This window comes from Hemitrygon akajei, chromosome 2, assembly GCF_048418815.1.
Source record: "Hemitrygon akajei chromosome 2, sHemAka1.3, whole genome shotgun sequence".
In the NCBI taxonomy this organism is placed as follows: domain Eukaryota; kingdom Metazoa; phylum Chordata; class Chondrichthyes; order Myliobatiformes; family Dasyatidae; genus Hemitrygon; species Hemitrygon akajei.
In genome coordinates, this window is record NC_133125.1 from 68,923,110 (window position 1) to 68,946,258 (window position 23,149).

At 47.3% G+C, this 23,149-nt stretch overlaps 1 protein-coding gene across 2 annotated transcripts in view; it reads right to left on the reverse strand.

The window, feature by feature from the left end:
* The window catches only part of cxxc4 (CXXC finger 4), a 271,798-nt gene that overhangs the window by 142,961 nt on the left and 105,688 nt on the right, over positions 1-23,149 (reverse strand). The gene's annotated exons all lie outside the window — the stretch shown is intronic.

A 23,149-nucleotide genomic window follows, 5' to 3' on the forward strand; every position in this document is an offset into this window, starting at 1 on the left:
GTGTACACCAATGACAGGTTGGTGCCGTATGGTTACAGAATGAGCTCACTCTGATCAGAGTAGTCAGTGTACACCAATGACAGGCTGGTGCCGTATGGTTACAGAATGAGCTCATTGTGTTCAGAGTAGTCAGTGTACACCAGTGACAGGTTGGTGCCGTATGGTTACAGAATGATATCACTGTGATCAGAGTAGTCAGTGCACACCAATGACAGGTTGGTGCCGTATGGTTACAGAATGAGCTCACTGTGATCAGAGTAGTCAGTGTACACCAATGACAGGTTGGTGCCGTATGGTTACAGAATGATCTCACTGTGATCAGAGTAGTCAGTGTACACCAATGACAGGTTGGTGCCGTATGGTTACAGAAGGAGCTCACTGTGATCAGAGTAGACAGTGTACACCAATGACAGGTTGGTGCAGTATGGTTACAGAATGAGCTCACTCTGATCAGAGTAGTCATTGTACACCAATGACAGGTTGGTGCCGTATGGTTACAGAAGGAGCTCACTGTGATCAGAGTAGTCAGTGTACACCAATGACAGGCTGGTGCCGTATGGTTACAGAAGGAGCTCACTGTGATCAGAGTAGTCAGTGTACACCAATGACAGGCTGGTGCCGTATGGTTACAGAAGGAGCTCACTGTGATCAGAGTAGTCAGTGTACACCAATGACAGGCTGGTGCCGTATGGTTACAGAAGGAGCTCACTGTGATCAGAGTAGTCAGTGTACACCAATGACAGGTTGGTGCCGTATGGTTACAAAATGAGTTCACTCTGATCAGAGTAGTCAGTTTACACCAATGACAGGTTGGTGCCGTATGGTTACAGAATGAGCTCACTGTGATCAGAGTAGTCAGTGTACACCAATGACAGGTTGGTGCCGTATGGTTACAGAATGAGCTCACTGTGATCAGAGTAGTCAGTGTACACCAATGACAGGCTGGTGCCGTATGGTTACAGAATCAGCTCACTGTGATCAGAGTAGTCAGTGTACACCAATGACAGGCTGGTGCCGTATGGTTACAGAATGAGCTCACTGTGATCAGAGTAGTCAGTTTACACCAATGACAGGTTGGTGCCGTATGGTTACAGAATGAGCTCACTGTGATCAGAGTAGTCAGTGTACACCAATGACAGGTTGGTGCCGTACGGTTACAGAATGAGCTCACTGTGTTCAGAGTAGTCAGTGTACACCAATGACAGGTTGGTGCCGTATGGTTACAGAATGATCTCACTCTGATCAGAGTAGTCAGTGTACACCAATGACAGGTTGGTGCCGTACGGTTACAGAATGAGCTCACTGTGTTCAGAGTAGTCAGTGTACACCAATGACAGGTTGGTGCCGTATGGTTACAGAATGAGCTCACTGTGATCAGAGTAGTCAGTGCACACCAATGACAGGCTGGTGCCGTATGGTTACAGAATGAGCTCACTGTGATCAGAGTAGTCTCTGTACACCAATGACAGGTTGGTGCCGTATGGTTACAGAATGATCTCACTCTGATCAGAGTAGTCAGTGTACACCAATGACAGGTTGGTGCCGTACGGTTACAGAATGAGCTCACTGTGTTCAGAGTAGTCAGTGTACACCAATGACAGGTTGGTGCCGTATGGTTACAGAATGAGCTCACTGTGATCAGAGTAGTCAGTGCACACCAATGACAGGCTGGTGCCGTATGGTTACAGAATGATCTCACTGTGATCAGAGTAGTCAGTGTACACCAATGACAGGTTGGTGCCGTATGGTTACAGAATGAGTTCACTCTGATCAGAGTAGTCAGTGCACACCAATGACAGGTTGGTGCCGTATGGTTACAGAATGAGCTCACTGTGATCAGAGTAGTCATTGCACACCAGTGACAGGTTGGTGCCGTATGGTTACAGAATGAGCTCACTGTGATCAGAGTAGTCATTGCGCACCAGTGACAGGTTGGTGCCGTATGGGTACAGAATGAGCTCACTCTGATCAGAGTAGTCAGTGCACACCAGTGACAGGTTGGTGCCGTATGGTTACAGAATGATCTCACTGTGATCAGAGTAGTCAGTGCACACCAATGACAGGTTGGTGCCGTATGGTTACAGAATGAGTTCACTCTGATCAGAGTAGTCAGTGCACACTAATGACAGGTTGGTGCCGTATGGTTACACAATGAGCTCACTGTGATCAGAGTAGTCAGTGTACACCAATGACAGGTTGGAGCCGTATGGTTACAGAATGAGCTCACTCTGATCAGAGTAGTCAGTGTACACCAATGACAGGCTGGTGCCGTATGGTTACAGAATGAGCTCACTGTGTTCAGAGTAGTCAGTGTACACCAGTGACAGGTTGGTGCCGTATGGTTACAGAATGATATCACTGTGATCAGAGTAGTCAGTGCACACCAATGACAGGCTGGTGCCATATGGTTACAGAATGAGCTCACTGTGATCAGAGTAGTCATTGCACACCAGTGACAGGTTGGTGCCGTATGGGTACAGAATGAGCTCACTCTGATCAGAGTAGTCAGTGCACACCAATGACAGGTTGGTGCCGTATGGTTACAGAATGAGTTCACTCTGATCAGAGTAGTCAGTGCACACTAATGACAGGTTGGTGCCGTATGGTTACAGAATGAGCTCACTGTGATCAGAGAAGTCACTGTACACCAATGACAGGTGGGTGCCGTATTGGTACACAATGAGCTCACTGTGATCAGAGTAGTCAGTGTACACCAATGACAGGTTGGTGCCGTATGGTTACAGAATGAGCTCACTCTGATCAGAGTAGTCAGTGTACACCAATGACAGGCTGGTGCCGTATGGTTACAGAATGAGCTCACTGTGTTCAGAGTAGTCAGTGTACACCAGTGACAGGTTGGTGCCGTATGGTTACAGAATGAGCTCACTGTGTTCAGAGTAGTCAGTGTACACCAGTGACAGGTTGGTGCCGTATGGTTACAGAATGATATCACTGTGATCAGAGTAGTCAGTGTACACCAGTGACAGGTTGGTGCCGTATGGTTACAGAATGAGTTCACTGTGATCAGAGTAGTCAGTGCACACCAATGACAGGTTGGTGCCGTATGGTTACAGAATGAGCTCACTGTGATCAGAGTAGTCAGTGTACACCAATGACAGGTTGGTGCCGTATGGTTACAGAATGATCTCACTGTGATCAGAGTAGTCAGTGTACACCAATGACAGGTTGGTGCCGTATGGTTACAGAATGAGTTCACTCTGATCAGAGTAGTCAGTGCACACCAATGACAGGTTGGTGCCGTATGGTTACAGAATGAGCTCACTCTGATCAGAGAAGTCACTGTACACCAATGACAGGTTGGTGCCTTATGGTTACAGAATGAGCTCACTGTGATCAGAGTAGTCAGTGTACACCAATGACAGGTTGGTGCCGTATGGTTTCAGAATGATATCACTGTGATCAGAGTAGTCAGTGCACACCAATGACAGGTTGGTGCCGTATGGTTACAGAATGAGCTCACTCTGATCAGAGTAGTCAGTGTACACCAATGACAGGCTGGTGCCGTATGGTTACAGAATGATCTCACTGTGATCAGAGTAGTCAGTGTACACCAATGTCAGGTTGGTGCCGTATGGTTACAGAATGAGTTCACTCTGATCAGAGTAGTCAGTGCACACCAATGACAGGTTGGTGCCGTATGGTTACAGAATGAGCTCACTGTGATCAGAGAAGTCACTGTACACCAATGACAGGTGGGTGCCGTATGGTTACAGAATGAGCTCACTGTGATCAGAGTAGTCAGTGTACACCAATGACAGGTTGGTGCCGTATGGTTACAGAATCAGCTCACTGTGATCAGAGTAGTCAGTGTACACCAATGACAGGTTGGTGCCGTATGGTTACAGAATCAGCTCACTGTGATCAGAGTAGTCAGTGTACACCAATGACAGGTTGGTGCCGTATGGTTACAGAATGAGCTCACTGTGATCAGAGTAGTCAGTGTACACCAATGACAGGCTGGTGCAATATGGTTACAGAATGAGCTCACTGTGATCAGAGTAGTCAGTGTACACCAATGACAGGTTGGTGCCGCATCGTTACAGAATGAGCTCACTGTGATCAGAGTAGTCAGTGTACACCAATGACAGGCTGGTGCCGTATGGTTACAGAATGAGCTCACTGTGATCAGAGTAGTCAGTGTACACCAGTGACAGGTTGGTGCCGTATGGTTACAGAATGAGCTCACTGTGATCAGAGTAGTCAGTGTACACCAGTGACAGGTTGGTGCCGTATGGTTACAGAATGAGCTCACTGTGATCAGAGTAGTCAGTGTACACCAATGACAGGTTGGTGCCGTATGGTTACAGAATGAGCTCACTGTGATCAGAGTAGTCAGTGTACACCAATGACAGGTTGGTGCCGTATGGTTACAGAATGAGCTCACTGTGATCAGAGTAGTCAGTGTACACCAGTGACAGGTTGGTGCCGTATGGTTACAGAATGAGCTCACTGTGATCAGAGTAGTCAGTGTACACCAGTGACAGGTTGGTGCCGTATGGTTACAGAATGAGCTCACTGTGATCAGAGTAGACAGTGTACACCAATGACAGTTTGGTGCCGTATGGTTACAGAATGAGCGCACTCTGATCACAGTAGTCAGTGTACACCAATGACAGGTTGGTGCCGTATGGTTACAGAATGAGCTCACTGTGATCAGATTAGTCAGTGTACACCAATGACAGGTTGGTGCCGTATGGTTACAGAATGAGCTCACTGTGATCAGAGTAGTCAGTGTACACCAATGACAGGCTGGTGCCGTATGGTTACAGAATGCACTCAATGTGATCAGTGTAGTCTGTGTACACCAATGACAGGTTGGTGCCGTATGGTTACAGAATGAGCTCACTGTGATCACAGTGGTCACTGTACACCAATGACAGGCTGGTGCCGTATGGTTACAGAATGAGCTCACTGTGATCAGAGTAGTCAGTGTACACCAATGACAGGTTGGTGCCGTATGGTTACAGAATCAGCTCACTGTGATCAGAGTAGTCAGTGTACACCAATGACAGGTTGGTGCCGTACGGTCACAGAATGAGTTCACTGTGATCAGAGTAGTCAGTGTACACCAATGACAGGTTGGTGCCGTATGATTACAGAATGAGCTCACTGTGATCAGAGTAGTCAGTGTACACCAATGACAGGCTGGTGCCGTATGGTTACAGAATGAGCTCACTCTGATCAGAGTAGTCAGTGTACACCAATGACAGGCTGGTACCGTATGGGTACAGAATGAGCTCACTGTGATCAGAGTAGTCAGTGTACACCAATGACAGGTTGGTGCCGTATGGTTACAGAATCAGCTCACTGTGATCAGAGTAGTCAGTGTACACCAATGACAGGCTGGTGCCGTATGGTTACAGAATCAGCTCACTGTGATCAGAGTAGTACACCAATGACAGGTTGGTGCCGTACGGTCACAGAATGAGGTCACTGTGATCAGAGTAGTCAGTGTACACCAATGACAGGTTGGTTCCGAATGGTTACAGAATGAGCTCACTGTGATCAGAGTAGTCAGTGTACACCAATGACAGGCTGGTACCGTATGGGTACAGAATGAGTTCACTCTGATCAGAGTAGTCAGTGTAAACCAATGACAGGTTGGTGCCGCATGGTTACAAAATAAGCTCACTGTGATCAGTGTACATCAATGTCAGTCTGGTGCCGTATGGTTACAGAATGAGCTCACTCTGATCAGAGTAGTCAGTGTACACCAATGACAGGCTGGTGCCGTATGGTTACAGAATGAACTCACTGTGATCAGAGTAGTCATTGTACACCAGTGACAGGTTGGTGCCGTATGGTTACAGAATGAGCTCACTGTGATCAGAGTAGTCAGTGTACACCAATGACAGGTTGGTGCCGTATGGTTACAGAATCAGCTCACTGTGATCAGAGTAGTCAGTGTACACCAATGACAGGTTGGTGCCGTATGGTTACAGAATCAGCTCACTGTGATCAGAGTAGTCAGTGTACACCAATGACAGGTTGGTGCCGTATGGTTACAGAATGAGCTCACTGTGATCAGAGTAGTCAGTGTACACCAATGACAGGCTGGTGCCGTATGGTTACAGAATGAGCTCACTGTGATCAGAGTAGTCAGTGTACTCGAATGACAGGTTGGTGCTGTATGGGTACAGAATGAGTTCACTCTGATCAGAGTAGTCAGTGTACACCAATGACAGGTTGGTGCCGTATGGTTACAGAATGAGCTCACTGTGATCAGAGTAGTCAGTGTACACCAATGACAGGTTGGTGCCGTATGGTTACAGAATGAGCTCACTGTGATCAGAGTAGTCAGTGTACACCAATGACAGGCTGGTGCCGTATGGTTTCAGAATGAGCTCACTGTGATCAGAGTAGTCTGTGTACACCAATGACAGGTTGGTGCCGTATGGTTACAGAATGATCTCACTCTGATCAGAGTAGTCAGTGTACACCAATGACAGGTTGGTGCCGTACGGTTACAGAATGAGCTCACTGTGTTCAGAGTAGTCAGTGTACACCAATGACAGGTTGGTGCCGTATGGTTACAGAATGAGCTCACTGTGATCAGAGTAGTCAGTGCACACCAATGACAGGCTGGTGCCGTATGGTTACAGAATGATATCACTGTGATCAGAGTAGTCAGTGCACACCAATGACAGGTTGGTGCCGTATGGTTACAGAATGAGCTCACTCTGATCAGAGTAGTCAGTGCACACCAATGACAGGCTGGTGCCGTATGGTTACAGAATGATCTCACTGTGATCAGAGTAGTCAGTGTACACCAATGACAGGTTGGTGCCGTATGGTTACAGAATGAGCTCACTGTGATCAGAGTAGTCAGTGCACACCAATGACAGGTTGGTGCCGTATGGTTACAGAATGAGTTCACTCTGATCAGAGTAGTCAGTGCACACTAATGACAGGTTGGTGCCGTATGGTTACAGAATGAGCTCACTGTGATCAGAGAAGTCACTGTACACCAATGACAGGTGGGTGCCGTATTGGTACACAATGAGCTCACTGTGATCAGAGTAGTCAGTGTACACCAATGACAGGTTGGTGCCGTATGGTTACAGAATGAGCTCACTGTGTTCAGAGTAGTCAGTGTACACCAGTGACAGGTTGGTGCCGTATGGTTACAGAATGAGCTCACTGTGTTCAGAGTAGTCAGTGTACACCAATGACAGGTTGGTGCCGTATGGTTACAGAATGAGCTCACTGTGATCAGAGTAGTCAGTGCACACCAATGACAGGTTGGTGCCGTATGGTTACAGAATGAGTTCACTCTGATCAGAGTAGTCAGTGCACACTAATGACAGGTTGGTGCCGTATGGTTACAGAATGAGCTCACTGTGATCAGAGAAGTCACTGTACACCAATGACAGGTGGGTGCCGTATTGGTACACAATGAGCTCACTGTGATCAGAGTAGTCAGTGTACACCAATGACAGGTTGGTGCCGTATGGTTACAGAATGAGCTCACTGTGTTCAGAGTAGTCAGTGTACACCAGTGACAGGTTGGTGCCGTATGGTTACAGAATGAGCTCACTGTGTTCAGAGTAGTCAGTGTACACCAATGACAGGTTGGTGCCGTATGGTTACAGAATGATCTCACTCTGATCAGAGTAGTCAGTGTACACCAATGACAGGCTGGTACCGTATGGGTACAGAATGAGCTCACTGTGATCAGAGTAGTCAGTGTACACCAATGACAGGTTGGTGCCGTATGGTTACAGAATCAGCTCACTGTGATCAGAGTAGTCAGTGTACACCAATGACAGGCTGGTGCCGTATGGTTACAGAATCAGCTCACTGTGATCAGAGTAGTACACCAATGACAGGTTGGTGCCGTACGGTCACAGAATGAGGTCACTGTGATCAGAGTAGTCAGTGTACACCAATGACAGGTTGGTTCCGAATGGTTACAGAATGAGCTCACTGTGATCAGAGTAGTCAGTGTACACCAATGACAGGCTGGTACCGTATGGGTACAGAATGAGTTCACTCTGATCAGAGTAGTCAGTGTAAACCAATGACAGGTTGGTGCCGCATGGTTACAAAATAAGCTCACTGTGATCAGTGTACATCAATGTCAGTCTGGTGCCGTATGGTTACAGAATGAGCTCACTCTGATCAGAGTAGTCAGTGTACACCAATGACAGGCTGGTGCCGTATGGTTACAGAATGAACTCACTGTGATCAGAGTAGTCATTGTACACCAGTGACAGGTTGGTGCCGTATGGTTACAGAATGAGCTCACTGTGATCAGAGTAGTCAGTGTACACCAATGACAGGTTGGTGCCGTATGGTTACAGAATCAGCTCACTGTGATCAGAGTAGTCAGTGTACACCAATGACAGGTTGGTGCCGTATGGTTACAGAATCAGCTCACTGTGATCAGAGTAGTCAGTGTACACCAATGACAGGTTGGTGCCGTATGGTTACAGAATGAGCTCACTGTGATCAGAGTAGTCAGTGTACACCAATGACAGGCTGGTGCCGTATGGTTACAGAATGAGCTCACTGTGATCAGAGTAGTCAGTGTACTCGAATGACAGGTTGGTGCTGTATGGGTACAGAATGAGTTCACTCTGATCAGAGTAGTCAGTGTACACCAATGACAGGTTGGTGCCGTATGGTTACAGAATGAGCTCACTGTGATCAGAGTAGTCAGTGTACACCAATGACAGGTTGGTGCCGTATGGTTACAGAATGAGCTCACTGTGATCAGAGTAGTCAGTGTACACCAATGACAGGCTGGTGCCGTATGGTTTCAGAATGAGCTCACTGTGATCAGAGTAGTCTGTGTACACCAATGACAGGTTGGTGCCGTATGGTTACAGAATGATCTCACTCTGATCAGAGTAGTCAGTGTACACCAATGACAGGTTGGTGCCGTACGGTTACAGAATGAGCTCACTGTGTTCAGAGTAGTCAGTGTACACCAATGACAGGTTGGTGCCGTATGGTTACAGAATGAGCTCACTGTGATCAGAGTAGTCAGTGCACACCAATGACAGGCTGGTGCCGTATGGTTACAGAATGATATCACTGTGATCAGAGTAGTCAGTGCACACCAATGACAGGTTGGTGCCGTATGGTTACAGAATGAGCTCACTCTGATCAGAGTAGTCAGTGCACACCAATGACAGGCTGGTGCCGTATGGTTACAGAATGATCTCACTGTGATCAGAGTAGTCAGTGTACACCAATGACAGGTTGGTGCCGTATGGTTACAGAATGAGCTCACTGTGATCAGAGTAGTCAGTGCACACCAATGACAGGTTGGTGCCGTATGGTTACAGAATGAGTTCACTCTGATCAGAGTAGTCAGTGCACACTAATGACAGGTTGGTGCCGTATGGTTACAGAATGAGCTCACTGTGATCAGAGAAGTCACTGTACACCAATGACAGGTGGGTGCCGTATTGGTACACAATGAGCTCACTGTGATCAGAGTAGTCAGTGTACACCAATGACAGGTTGGTGCCGTATGGTTACAGAATGAGCTCACTGTGTTCAGAGTAGTCAGTGTACACCAGTGACAGGTTGGTGCCGTATGGTTACAGAATGAGCTCACTGTGTTCAGAGTAGTCAGTGTACACCAATGACAGGTTGGTGCCGTATGGTTACAGAATGATCTCACTCTGATCAGAGTAGTCAGTGTACACCAATGACAGGTTGGTGCCGTACGGTTACAGAATGAGCTCACTGTGTTCAGAGTAGTCAGTGTACACCAATGACAGGTTGGTGCCGTATGGTTACAGAATGAGCTCACTGTGATCAGAGTAGTCAGTGCACACCAATGACAGGCTGGTGCCGTATGGTTACAGAATGAGCTCACAGTGATCAGAGTAGTCTCTGTACACCAATGACAGGTTGGTGCCGTATGGTTACAGAATGATCTCACTCTGATCAGAGTAGTCAGTGTACACCAATGACAGGTTGGTGCCGTACGGTTACAGAATGAGCTCACTGTGTTCAGAGTAGTCAGTGTACACCAATGACAGGTTGGTGCCGTATGGTTACAGAATGAGCTCACTGTGATCAGAGTAGTCAGTGCACACCAATGACAGGCTGGTGCCGTATGGTTACAGAATGATCTCACTGTGATCAGAGTAGTCAGTGTACACCAATGACAGGTTGGTGCCGTATGGTTACAGAATGAGTTCACTCTGATCAGAGTAGTCAGTGCACACCAATGACAGGTTGGTGCCGTATGGTTACAGAATGAGCTCACTGTGATCAGAGTAGTCATTGCACACCAGTGACAGGTTGGTGCCGTATGGTTACAGAATGAGCTCACTGTGATCAGAGTAGTCATTGCGCACCAGTGACAGGTTGGTGCCGTATGGGTACAGAATGAGCTCACTCTGATCAGAGTAGTCAGTGCACACCAGTGACAGGTTGGTGCCGTATGGTTACAGAATGATCTCACTGTGATCAGAGTAGTCAGTGCACACCAATGACAGGTTGGTGCCGTATGGTTACAGAATGAGTTCACTCTGATCAGAGTAGTCAGTGCACACTAATGACAGGTTGGTGCCGTATGGTTACAGAATGAGCTCACTGTGATCAGAGAAGTCACTGTACACCAATGACAGGTGGGTGCCGTATTGGTACACAATGAGCTCACTGTGATCAGAGTAGTCAGTGTACACCAATGACAGGTTGGAGCCGTATGGTTACAGAATGAGCTCACTCTGATCAGAGTAGTCAGTGTACACCAATGACAGGCTGGTGCCGTATGGTTACAGAATGAGCTCACTGTGTTCAGAGTAGTCAGTGTACACCAGTGACAGGTTGGTGCCGTATGGTTACAGAATGATATCACTGTGATCAGAGTAGTCAGTGCACACCAATGACAGGCTGGTGCCATATGGTTACAGAATGAGCTCACTGTGATCAGAGTAGTCATTGCACACCAGTGACAGGTTGGTGCCGTATGGGTACAGAATGAGCTCACTCTGATCAGAGTAGTCAGTGCACACCAATGACAGGTTGGTGCCGTATGGTTACAGAATGAGTTCACTCTGATCAGAGTAGTCAGTGCACACTAATGACAGGTTGGTGCCGTATGGTTACAGAATGAGCTCACTGTGATCAGAGAAGTCACTGTACACCAATGACAGGTGGGTGCCGTATTGGTACACAATGAGCTCACTGTGATCAGAGTAGTCAGTGTACACCAATGACAGGTTGGTGCCGTATGGTTACAGAATGAGCTCACTCTGATCAGAGTAGTCAGTGTACACCAATGACAGGCTGGTGCCGTATGGTTACAGAATGAGCTCACTGTGTTCAGAGTAGTCAGTGTACACCAGTGACAGGTTGGTGCCGTATGGTTACAGAATGATATCACTGTGATCAGAGTAGTCAGTGCACACCAATGACAGGTTGGTGCCGTATGGTTACAGAATGAGCTCACTGTGATCAGAGTAGTCAGTGTACACCAATGACAGGTTGGTGCCGTATGGTTACAGAATGATCTCACTGTGATCAGAGTAGTCAGTGTACACCAATGACAGGTTGGTGCCGTATGGTTACAGAATGAGTTCACTCTGATCAGAGTAGTCAGTGCACACCAATGACAGGTTGGTGCCGTATGGTTACAGAATGAGCTCACTCTGATCAGAGAAGTCACTGTACACCAATGACAGGTGGGTGCCTTATGGTTACAGAATGAGCTCACTGTGATCAGAGTAGTCAGTGTACACCAATGACAGGTTGGTGCCGTATGGTTTCAGAATGATATCACTGTGATCAGAGTAGTCAGTGCACACCAATGACAGGTTGGTGCCGTATGGTTACAGAATGAGCTCACTCTGATCAGAGTAGTCAGTGTACACCAATGACAGGCTGGTGCCGTATGGTTACAGAATGATCTCACTGTGATCAGAGTAGTCAGTGTACACCAATGACAGGTTGGTGCCGTATGGTTACAGAATGAGTTCACTCTGATCAGAGTAGTCAGTGCACACCAATGACAGGTTGGTGCCGTATGGTTACAGAATGAGCTCACTGTGATCAGAGAAGTCACTGTACACCAATGACAGGTGGGTGCCGTATGGTTACAGAATGAGCTCACTGTGATCAGAGTAGTCAGTGTACACCAATGACAGGTTGGTGCCGTATGGTTACAGAATCAGCTCACTGTGATCAGAGTAGTCAGTGTACACCAATGACAGGTTGGTGCCGTATGGTTACAGAATCAGCTCACTGTGATCAGAGTAGTCAGTGTACACCAATGACAGGTTGGTGCCGTATGGTTACAGAATGAGCTCACTGTGATCAGAGTAGTCAGTGTACACCAATGACAGGCTGGTGCCGTCTGGTTACAGAATGAGCTCACTGTGATCAGAGTAGTCAGTGTACACCAGTGACAGGTTGGTGCCGTATGGTTACAGAATGAGCTCACTGTGATCAGAGTAGTCAGTGTACACCAGTGACAGGTTGGTGCCGTATGGTTACAGAATGAGCTCACTGTGATCAGAGTAGTCAGTGTACACCAATGACAGGTTGGTGCCGTATGGTTACAGAATGAGCTCACTGTGATCAGAGTAGTCAGTGTACACCAATGACAGGTTGGTGCCGTATGGTTACAGAATGAGCTCACTGTGATCAGAGTAGTCAGTGTACACCAGTGACAGGTTGGTGCCGTATGGTTACAGAATGAGCTCACTGTGATCAGAGGAGTCAGTGTACACCAGTGACAGGTTGGTGCCGTATGGTTACAGAATGAGCTCACTGTGATCAGAGTAGACAGTGTACACCAATGACAGTTTGGTGCCGTATGGTTACAGAATGAGCGCACTCTGATCACAGTAGTCAGTGTACACCAATGACAGGTTGGTGCCGTATGGTTACAGAATGAGCTCACTGTGATCAGATTAGTCAGTGTACACCAATGACAGGTTGGTGCCGTATGGTTACAGAATGAGCTCACTGTGATCAGAGTAGTCAGTGTACACCAATGACAGGCTGGTGCCGTATGGTTACAGAATGCACTCAATGTGATCAGTGTAGTCTGTGTACACCAATGACAGGTTGGTGCCGTATGGTTACAGAATGAGCTCACTGTGATCACAGTGGTCACTGTACACCAATGACAGGCTGGTGCCGTATGGTTACAGAATGAGCTCACTGTGATCAGAGTAGTCAGTGTACACCAATGACAGGTTGGTGCCGTATGGTTACAGAATCAGCTCACTGTGATCAGAGTAGTCAGTGTACACCAATGACAGGTTGGTGCCGTACGGTCACAGAATGAGTTCACTGTGATCAGAGTAGTCAGTGTACACCAATGACAGGTTGGTGCCGTATGATTACAGAATGAGCTCACTGTGATCAGAGTAGTCAGTGTACACCAATGACAGGCTGGTGCCGTATGGTTACAGAATGAGCTCACTCTGATCAGAGTAGTCAGTGTACACCAATGACAGGCTGGTACCGTATGGGTACAGAATGAGCTCACTGTGATCAGAGTAGTCAGTGTACACCAATGACAGGTTGGTGCCGTATGGTTACAGAATCAGCTCACTGTGATCAGAGTAGTCAGTGTACACCAATGACAGGCTGGTGCCGTATGGTTACAGAATCAGCTCACTGTGATCAGAGTAGTCAGTGTACACCAATGACAGGTTGGTGCCGTACGGTCACAGAATGAGGTCACTGTGATCAGAGTAGTCAGTGTACACCAATGACAGGTTGGTTCCGAATGGTTACAGAATGAGCTCACTGTGATCAGAGTAGTCAGTGTACACCAATGACAGGCTGGTACCGTATGGGTACAGAATGAGTTCACTCTGATCAGAGTAGTCAGTGTAAACCAATGACAGGTTGGTGCCGCATGGTTACAAAATGAGCTCACTGTGATCAGTGTACATCAATGTCAGTCTGGTGCCGTATGGTTACAGAATGAGCTCACTCTGATCAGAGTAGTCAGTGTACACCAATGACAGGCTGGTGCCGTATGGTTACAGAATGAGCTCACTGTGATCAGAGTAGTCATTGTACACCAGTGACAGGTTGGTGCCGTATGGTTACAGAATGAGCTCACTGTGATCAGAGTAGTCAGTGTACACCAATGACAGGTTGGTGCCGTATGGTTACAGAATCAGCTCACTGTGATCAGAGTAGTCAGTGTACACCAATGACAGTTTGGTGCCGTATGGTTACAGAATCAGCTCACTGTCATCAGAGTAGTCAGTGTACACCAATGACAGGTTGGTGCCGTATGGTTACAGAATGAGCTCACTGTCATCAGAGTAGTCAGTGTACACCAATGACAGGCTGGTGCCGTATGGTTACAGAATGAGCTCACTGTGATCAGAGTAGTCAGTGTACTCGAATGACAGGTTGGTGCTGTATGGGTACAGAATGAGTTCACTCTGATCAGAGTAGTCAGTGTACACCAATGACAGGTTGGTGCCGTATGGTTACAGAATGAGCTCACTGTGATCAGAGTAGTCAGTGTACACCAATGACAGGTTGGTGCCGTATGGTTACAGAATGAGCTCACTGTGATCAGAGTAGTCAGTGTACACCAATGACAGGCTGGTGCCGTATGGTTTCAGAATGAGCTCACTGTGATCAGAGTAGTCTGTGTACACCAATGACAGGTTGGTGCCGTATGGTTACAGAATGATCTCACTCTGATCAGAGTAGTCAGTGTACACCAATGACAGGTTGGTGCCGTACGGTTACAGAATGAGCTCACTGTGTTCAGAGTAGTCAGTGTACACCAATGACAGGTTGGTGCCGTATGGTTACAGAATGAGCTCACTGTGATCAGAGTAGTCAGTGCACACCAATGACAGGCTGGTGCCGTATGGTTACAGAATGATATCACTGTGATCAGAGTAGTCAGTGCACACCAATGACAGGTTGGTGCCGTATGGTTACAGAATGAGCTCACTCTGATCAGAGTAGTCAGTGCACACCAATGACAGGCTGGTGCCGTATGGTTACAGAATGATCTCACTGTGATCAGAGTAGTCAGTGTACACCAATGACAGGCTGGTGCCGTATGGTTACAGAATGAGCTCACTGTGTTCAGAGTAGTCAGTGTACACCAGTGACAGGTTGGTGCCGTATGGTTACAGAATGATATCACTGTGATCAGAGTAGTCAGTGCACACCAATGACAGGTTGGTGCCGTATGGTTACAGAATGAGCTCACTGTGATCAGAGTAGTCAGTGTACACCAATGACAGGTTGGTGCCGTATGGTTACAGAATGATCTCACTGTGATCAGAGTAGTCAGTGTACACCAATGACAGGTTGGTGCCGTATGGTTACAGAATGAGTTCACTCTGATCAGAGTAGTCAGTGCACACCAATGACAGGTTGGTGCCGTATGGTTACAGAATGAGCTCACTGTGATCAGAGTAGTCAGTGTACACCAATGACAGGCTGGTGCCGTATGGTTTCAGAATGAGCTCACTGTGATCAGAGTAGTCTGTGTACACCAATGACAGGTTGGTGCCGTATGGTTACAGAATGATATCACTGTGATCAGAGTAGTCAGTGCACACCAATGACAGGTTGGTGCCGTATGGTTACAGAATGAGCTCACTGTGATCAGAGTAGTCAGTGTACACCAATGACAGGTTGGTGCCGTATGGTTACAGAATGATCTCACTGTGATCAGAGTAGTCAGTGTACACCAATGACAGGTTGGTGCCGTATGGTTACAGAATGAGTTCACTCTGATCAGAGTAGTCAGTGCACACCAATGACAGGTTGGTGCCGTATGGTTACAGAATGAGCTCACTGTGATCAGAGAAGTCACTGTACACCAATGACAGGTGTGTTCCGTATGGTTACAGAATGAGCTCACTGTGATCAGAGTAGTCAGTGTACTCGAATGACAGGTTGGTGCTGTATGGGTACAGAATGAGTTCACTCTGATCAGAGTAGTCAGTGTACACCAATGACAGGTTGGTGCCGTATGGTTACAGAATGAGCTCACTGTGATCAGAGTAGTCAGTGTACACCAATGACAGGTTGGTGCCGTATGGTTACAGAATGAGCTCACTGTGATCAGAGTAGTCAGTGTACACCAATGACAGGCTGGTGCCGTATGGTTTCAGAATGAGCTCACTGTGATCAGAGTAGTCTGTGTACACCAATGACAGGTTGGTGCCGTATGGTTACAGAATGATCTCACTCTGATCAGAGTAGTCAGTGTACACCAATGACAGGTTGGTGCCGTACGGTTACAGAATGAGCTCACTGTGTTCAGAGTAGTCAGTGTACACCAATGACAGGTTGGTGCCGTATGGTTACAGAATGAGCTCACTGTGATCAGAGTAGTCAGTGCACACCAATGACAGGCTGGTGCCGTATGGTTACAGAATGATATCACTGTGATCAGAGTAGTCAGTGCACACCAATGACAGGTTGGTGCCGTATGGTTACAGAATGAGCTCACTCTGATCAGAGTAGTCAGTGCACACCAATGACAGGCTGGTGCCGTATGGTTACAGAATGATCTCACTGTGATCAGAGTAGTCAGTGTACACCAATGACAGGTTGGTGCCGTATGGTTACAGAATGAGCTCACTGTGATCAGAGTAGTCAGTGCACACCAATGACAGGTTGGTGCCGTATGGTTACAGAATGAGTTCACTCTGATCAGAGTAGTCAGTGCACACTAATGACAGGTTGGTGCCGTATGGTTACAGAATGAGCTCACTGTGATCAGAGAAGTCACTGTACACCAATGACAGGTGGGTGCCGTATTGGTACACAATGAGCTCACTGTGATCAGAGTAGTCAGTGTACACCAATGACAGGTTGGTGCCGTATGGTTACAGAATGAGCTCACTCTGATCAGAGTAGTCAGTGTACACCAATGACAGGCTGGTGCCGTATGGTTACAGAATGAGCTCACTGTGTTCAGAGTAGTCAGTGTACACCAGTGACAGGTTGGTGCCGTATGGTTACAGAATGATATCACTGTGATCAGAGTAGTCAGTGCACACCAATGACAGGTTGGTGCCGTATGGTTACAGAATGAGCTCACTGTGATCAGAGTAGTCAGTGTACACCAATGACAGGTTGGTGCCGTATGGTTACAGAATGATCTCACTGTGATCAGAGTAGTCAGTGTACACCAATGACAGGTTGGTGCCGTATGGTTACAGAATGAGTTCACTCTGATCAGAGTAGTCAGTGCACACCAATGACAGGTTGGTGCCGTATGGTTACAGAATGAGCTCACTGTGATCAGAGAAGTCACTGTACACCAATGACAGGTGTGTTCCGTATGGTTACAGAATGAGCTCACTGTGATCAGAGTAGTCAGTGTACTCGAATGACAGGTTGGTGCTGTATGGGTACAGAATGAGTTCACTCTGATCAGAGTAGTCAGTGTACACCAATGACAGGTTGGTGCCGTATGGTTACAGAATGAGCTCACTGTGATCAGAGTAGTCAGTGTACACCAATGACAGGTTGGTGCCGTATGGTTACAGAATGAGCTCACTGTGATCAGAGTAGTCAGTGTACACCAATGACAGGCTGGTGCCGTATGGTTTCAGAATGAGCTCACTGTGATCAGAGTAGTCTGTGTACACCAATGACAGGTTGGTGCCGTATGGTTACAGAATGATCTCACTCTGATCAGAGTAGTCAGTGTACACCAATGACAGGTTGGTGCCGTACGGTTACAGAATGAGCTCACTGTGTTCAGAGTAGTCAGTGTACACCAATGACAGGTTGGTGCCGTATGGTTACAGAATGAGCTCACTGTGATCAGAGTAGTCAGTGCACACCAATGACAGGCTGGTGCCGTATGGTTACAGAATGATATCACTGTGATCAGAGTAGTCAGTGCACACCAATGACAGGTTGGTGCCGTATGGTTACAGAATGAGCTCACTCTGATCAGAGTAGTCAGTGCACACCAATGACAGGCTGGTGCCGTATGGTTACAGAATGATCTCACTGTGATCAGAGTAGTCAGTGTACACCAATGACAGGTTGGTGCCGTATGGTTACAGAATGAGCTCACTGTGATCAGAGTAGTCAGTGCACACCAATGACAGGTTGGTGCCGTATGGTTACAGAATGAGTTCACTCTGATCAGAGTAGTCAGTGCACACTAATGACAGGTTGGTGCCGTATGGTTACAGAATGAGCTCACTGTGATCAGAGAAGTCACTGTACACCAATGACAGGTGGGTGCCGTATTGGTACACAATGAGCTCACTGTGATCAGAGTAGTCAGTGTACACCAATGACAGGTTGGTGCCGTATGGTTACAGAATGAGCTCACTCTGATCAGAGTAGTCAGTGTACACCAATGACAGGCTGGTGCCGTATGGTTACAGAATGAGCTCACTGTGTTCAGAGTAGTCAGTGTACACCAGTGACAGGTTGGTGCCGTATGGTTACAGAATGATATCACTGTGATCAGAGTAGTCAGTGCACACCAATGACAGGTTGGTGCCGTATGGTTACAGAATGAGCTCACTGTGATCAGAGTAGTCTGTGTACACCAATGACAGGTTGGTGCCGTATGGTTACAGAATGATCTCACTCTGATCAGAGTAGTCAGTGTACACCAATGACAGGTTGGTGCCGTACGGTTACAGAATGAGCTCACTGTGTTCAGAGTAGTCAGTGTACACCAATGACAGGTTGGTGCCGTATGGTTACAGAATGAGCTCACTGTGATCAGAGTAGTCAGTGCACACCAATGACAGGCTGGTGCCGTATGGTTACAGAATGATATCACTGTGATCAGAGTAGTCAGTGCACACCAATGACAGGTTGGTGCCGTATGGTTACAGAATGAGCTCACTCTGATCAGAGTAGTCAGTGCACACCAATGACAGGCTGGTGCCGTATGGTTACAGAATGATCTCACTGTGATCAGAGTAGTCAGTGTACACCAATGACAGGTTGGTGCCGTATGGTTACAGAATGAGCTCACTGTGATCAGAGTAGTCAGTGCACACCAATGACAGGTTGGTGCCGTATGGTTACAGAATGAGTTCACTCTGATCAGAGTAGTCAGTGCACACTAATGACAGGTTGGTGCCGTATGGTTACAGAATGAGCTCACTGTGATCAGAGAAGTCACTGTACACCAATGACAGGTGGGTGCCGTATTGGTACACAATGAGCTCACTGTGATCAGAGTAGTCAGTGTACACCAATGACAGGTTGGTGCCGTATGGTTACAGAATGAGCTCACTCTGATCAGAGTAGTCAGTGTACACCAATGACAGGCTGGTGCCGTATGGTTACAGAATGAGCTCACTGTGTTCAGAGTAGTCAGTGTACACCAGTGACAGGTTGGTGCCGTATGGTTACAGAATGATATCACTGTGATCAGAGTAGTCAGTGCACACCAATGACAGGTTGGTGCCGTATGGTTACAGAATGAGCTCACTGTGATCAGAGTAGTCAGTGTACACCAATGACAGGTTGGTGCCGTATGGTTACAGAATGATCTCACTGTGATCAGAGTAGTCAGTGTACACCAATGACAGGTTGGTGCCGTATGGTTACAGAATGAGTTCACTCTGATCAGAGTAGTCAGTGCACACCAATGACAGGTTGGTGCCGTATGGTTACAGAATGAGCTCACTGTGATCAGAGAAGTCACTGTACACCAATGACAGGTGGGTGCCGTATGGTTACAGAATGAGCTCACTGTGATCAGAGTAGTCAGTGTACACCAATGACAGGTTGGTGCCGTATGGTTACAGAATCAGCTCACTGTGATCAGAGTAGTCAGTGTACACCAATGACAGGCTGGTGCCGTATGGTAACAGAATGAGCTCACTGTGATCAGAGTAGTCAGTGTACACCAGTGACAGGTTGGTGCCGTATGGTTACAGAATCAGCTCACTGTGATCAGAGTAGTCAGTGTACACCAATGACAGGTTGGTGCCGTATGGTTACAGAATGAGCTCACTGTGATCAGAGTAGTCAGTGTACACCAATGACAGGCTGGTGCAATATGGTTACAGAATGAGCTCACTGTGATTAGAGTAGTCAGTGTACACCAATGACAGGTTGGTGCCGCATCGTTACAGAATGAGCTCACTCTGATCAGAGTAGTCAGTGTACACCAATGACAGGTTGGTGCCGTATGGTTACAGAATGAGCTCACTGTGATCAGAGTAGTCAGTGTACACCAATGACAGGCTGGTGCCGTATGGTTACAGAATGAGCTCACTGTGATCAGAGTAGTCATTGTACACCAGTGACAGGTTGGTGCCGTATGGTTACAGAATGAGCTCACTGTGATCAGTGTACATCAATGTCAGTCTGGTGCCGTATGGTTACAGAATGAGCTCACTCTGATCAGAGTAGTCAGTGTACACCAATGACAGGCTGGTGCCGTATGGTTACAGAATGAGCTCACTGTGATCAGAGTAGTCATTGTACACCAGTGACAGTTTGGTGCCGTATGGTTACAGAATGAGCTCACTGTGATCAGAGTAGTCAGTGTACACCAATGACAGGTTGGTGCCGTATGGTTACAGAATCAGCTCACTGTGATCAGAGTAGTCAGTGTACACCAATGACAGGTTGGTGCCGTATGGTTACAGAATGAGCTCACTGTGATCAGAGTAGTCAGTGTACACCAATGACAGGCTGGTGCCGTATGGTTACAGAATGAGCTCACTGTGATCAGAGTAGTCAGTGTACTCGAATGACAGGTTGGTGCTGTATGGGTACAGAATGAGTTCACTCTGATCAGAGTAGTCAGTGTACACCAATGACAGGTTGGTGCCGTATGGTTACAGAATGAGCTCACTGTGATCAGAGTAGTCAGTGTACACCAATGACAGGCTGGTGCCGTATGGTTTCAGAATGAGCTCACTGTGATCAGAGTAGTCTGTGTACACCAATGACAGGTTGGTGCCGTATGGTTACAGAATGATCTCACTCTGATCAGAGTAGTCAGTGTACACCAATGACAGGTTGGTGCCGTACGGTTACAGAATGAGCTCACTGTGTTCAGAGTAGTCAGTGTACACCAATGACAGGTTGGTGCCGTATGGTTACAGAATGAGCTCACTGTGATCAGAGTAGTCAGTGCACACCAATGACAGGCTGGTGCCGTATGGTTACAGAATGATATCACTGTGATCAGAGTAGTCAGTGCACACCAATGACAGGTTGGTGCCGTATGGTTACAGAATGAGCTCACTCTGATCAGAGTAGTCAGTGCACACCAATGACAGGCTGGTGCCGTATGGTTACAGAATGATCTCACTGTGATCAGAGTAGTCAGTGTACACCAATGACAGGTTGGTGCCGTATGGTTACAGAATGAGCTCACTGTGATCAGAGTAGTCAGTGCACACCAATGACAGGTTGGTGCCGTATGGTTACAGAATGAGTTCACTCTGATCAGAGTAGTCAGTGCACACTAATGACAGGTTGGTGCCGTATGGTTACAGAATGAGCTCACTGTGATCAGAGAAGTCACTGTACACCAATGACAGGTGGGTGCCGTATTGGTACACAATGAGCTCACTGTGATCAGAGTAGTCAGTGTACACCAATGACAGGTTGGTGCCGTATGGTTACAGAATGAGCTCACTCTGATCAGAGTAGTCAGTGTACACCAATGACAGGCTGGTGCCGTATGGTTACAGAATGAGCTCACTGTGTTCAGAGTAGTCAGTGTACACCAGTGACAGGTTGGTGCCGTATGGTTACAGAATGATATCACTGTGATCAGAGTAGTCAGTGCACACCAATGACAGGTTGGTGCCGTATGGTTACAGAATGAGCTCACTGTGATCAGAGTAGTCAGTGTACACCAATGACAGGTTGGTGCCGTATGGTTACAGAATGATCTCACTGTGATCAGAGTAGTCAGTGTACACCAATGACAGGTTGGTGCCGTATGGTTACAGAATGAGTTCACTCTGATCAGAGTAGTCAGTGCACACCAATGACAGGTTGGTGCCGTATGGTTACAGAATGAGCTCACTGTGATCAGAGAAGTCACTGTACACCAATGACAGGTGTGTTCCGTATGGTTACAGAATGAGCTCACTGTGATCAGAGTAGTCAGTGTACTCGAATGACAGGTTGGTGCTGTATGGGTACAGAATGAGTTCACTCTGATCAGAGTAGTCAGTGTACACCAATGACAGGTTGGTGCCGTATGGTTACAGAATGAGCTCACTGTGATCAGAGTAGTCAGTGTACACCAATGACAGGTTGGTGCCGTATGGTTACAGAATGAGCTCACTGTGATCAGAGTAGTCAGTGTACACCAATGACAGGCTGGTGCCGTATGGTTTCAGAATGAGCTCACTGTGATCAGAGTAGTCTGTGTACACCAATGACAGGTTGGTGCCGTATGGTTACAGAATGATCTCACTCTGATCAGAGTAGTCAGTGTACACCAATGACAGGTTGGTGCCGTACGGTTACATAATGAGCTCACTGTGTTCAGAGTAGTCAGTGTACACCAATGACAGGTTGGTGCCGTATGGTTACAGAATGAGCTCACTGTGATCAGAGTAGTCAGTGCACACCAATGACAGGCTGGTGCCGTATGGTTACAGAATGATATCACTGTGATCAGAGTAGTCAGTGCACACCAATGACAGGTTGGTGCCGTATGGTTACAGAATGAGCTCACTCTGATCAGAGTAGTCAGTGCACACCAATGACAGGCTGGTGCCGTATGGTTACAGAATGATCTCACTGTGATCAGAGTAGTCAGTGTACACCAATGACAGGTTGGTGCCGTATGGTTACAGAATGAGCTCACTGTGATCAGAGTAGTCAGTGCACACCAATGACAGGTTGGTGCCGTATGGTTACAGAATGAGTTCACTCTGATCAGAGTAGTCAGTGCACACTAATGACAGGTTGGTGCCGTATGGTTACAGAATGAGCTCACTGTGATCAGAGAAGTCACTGTACACCAATGACAGGTGGGTGCCGTATTGGTACACAATGAGCTCACTGTGATCAGAGTAGTCAGTGTACACCAATGACAGGTTGGTGCCGTATGGTTACAGAATGAGCTCACTCTGATCAGAGTAGTCAGTGTACACCAATGACAGGCTGGTGCCGTATGGTTACAGAATGAGCTCACTGTGTTCAGAGTAGTCAGTGTACACCAGTGACAGGTTGGTGCCGTATG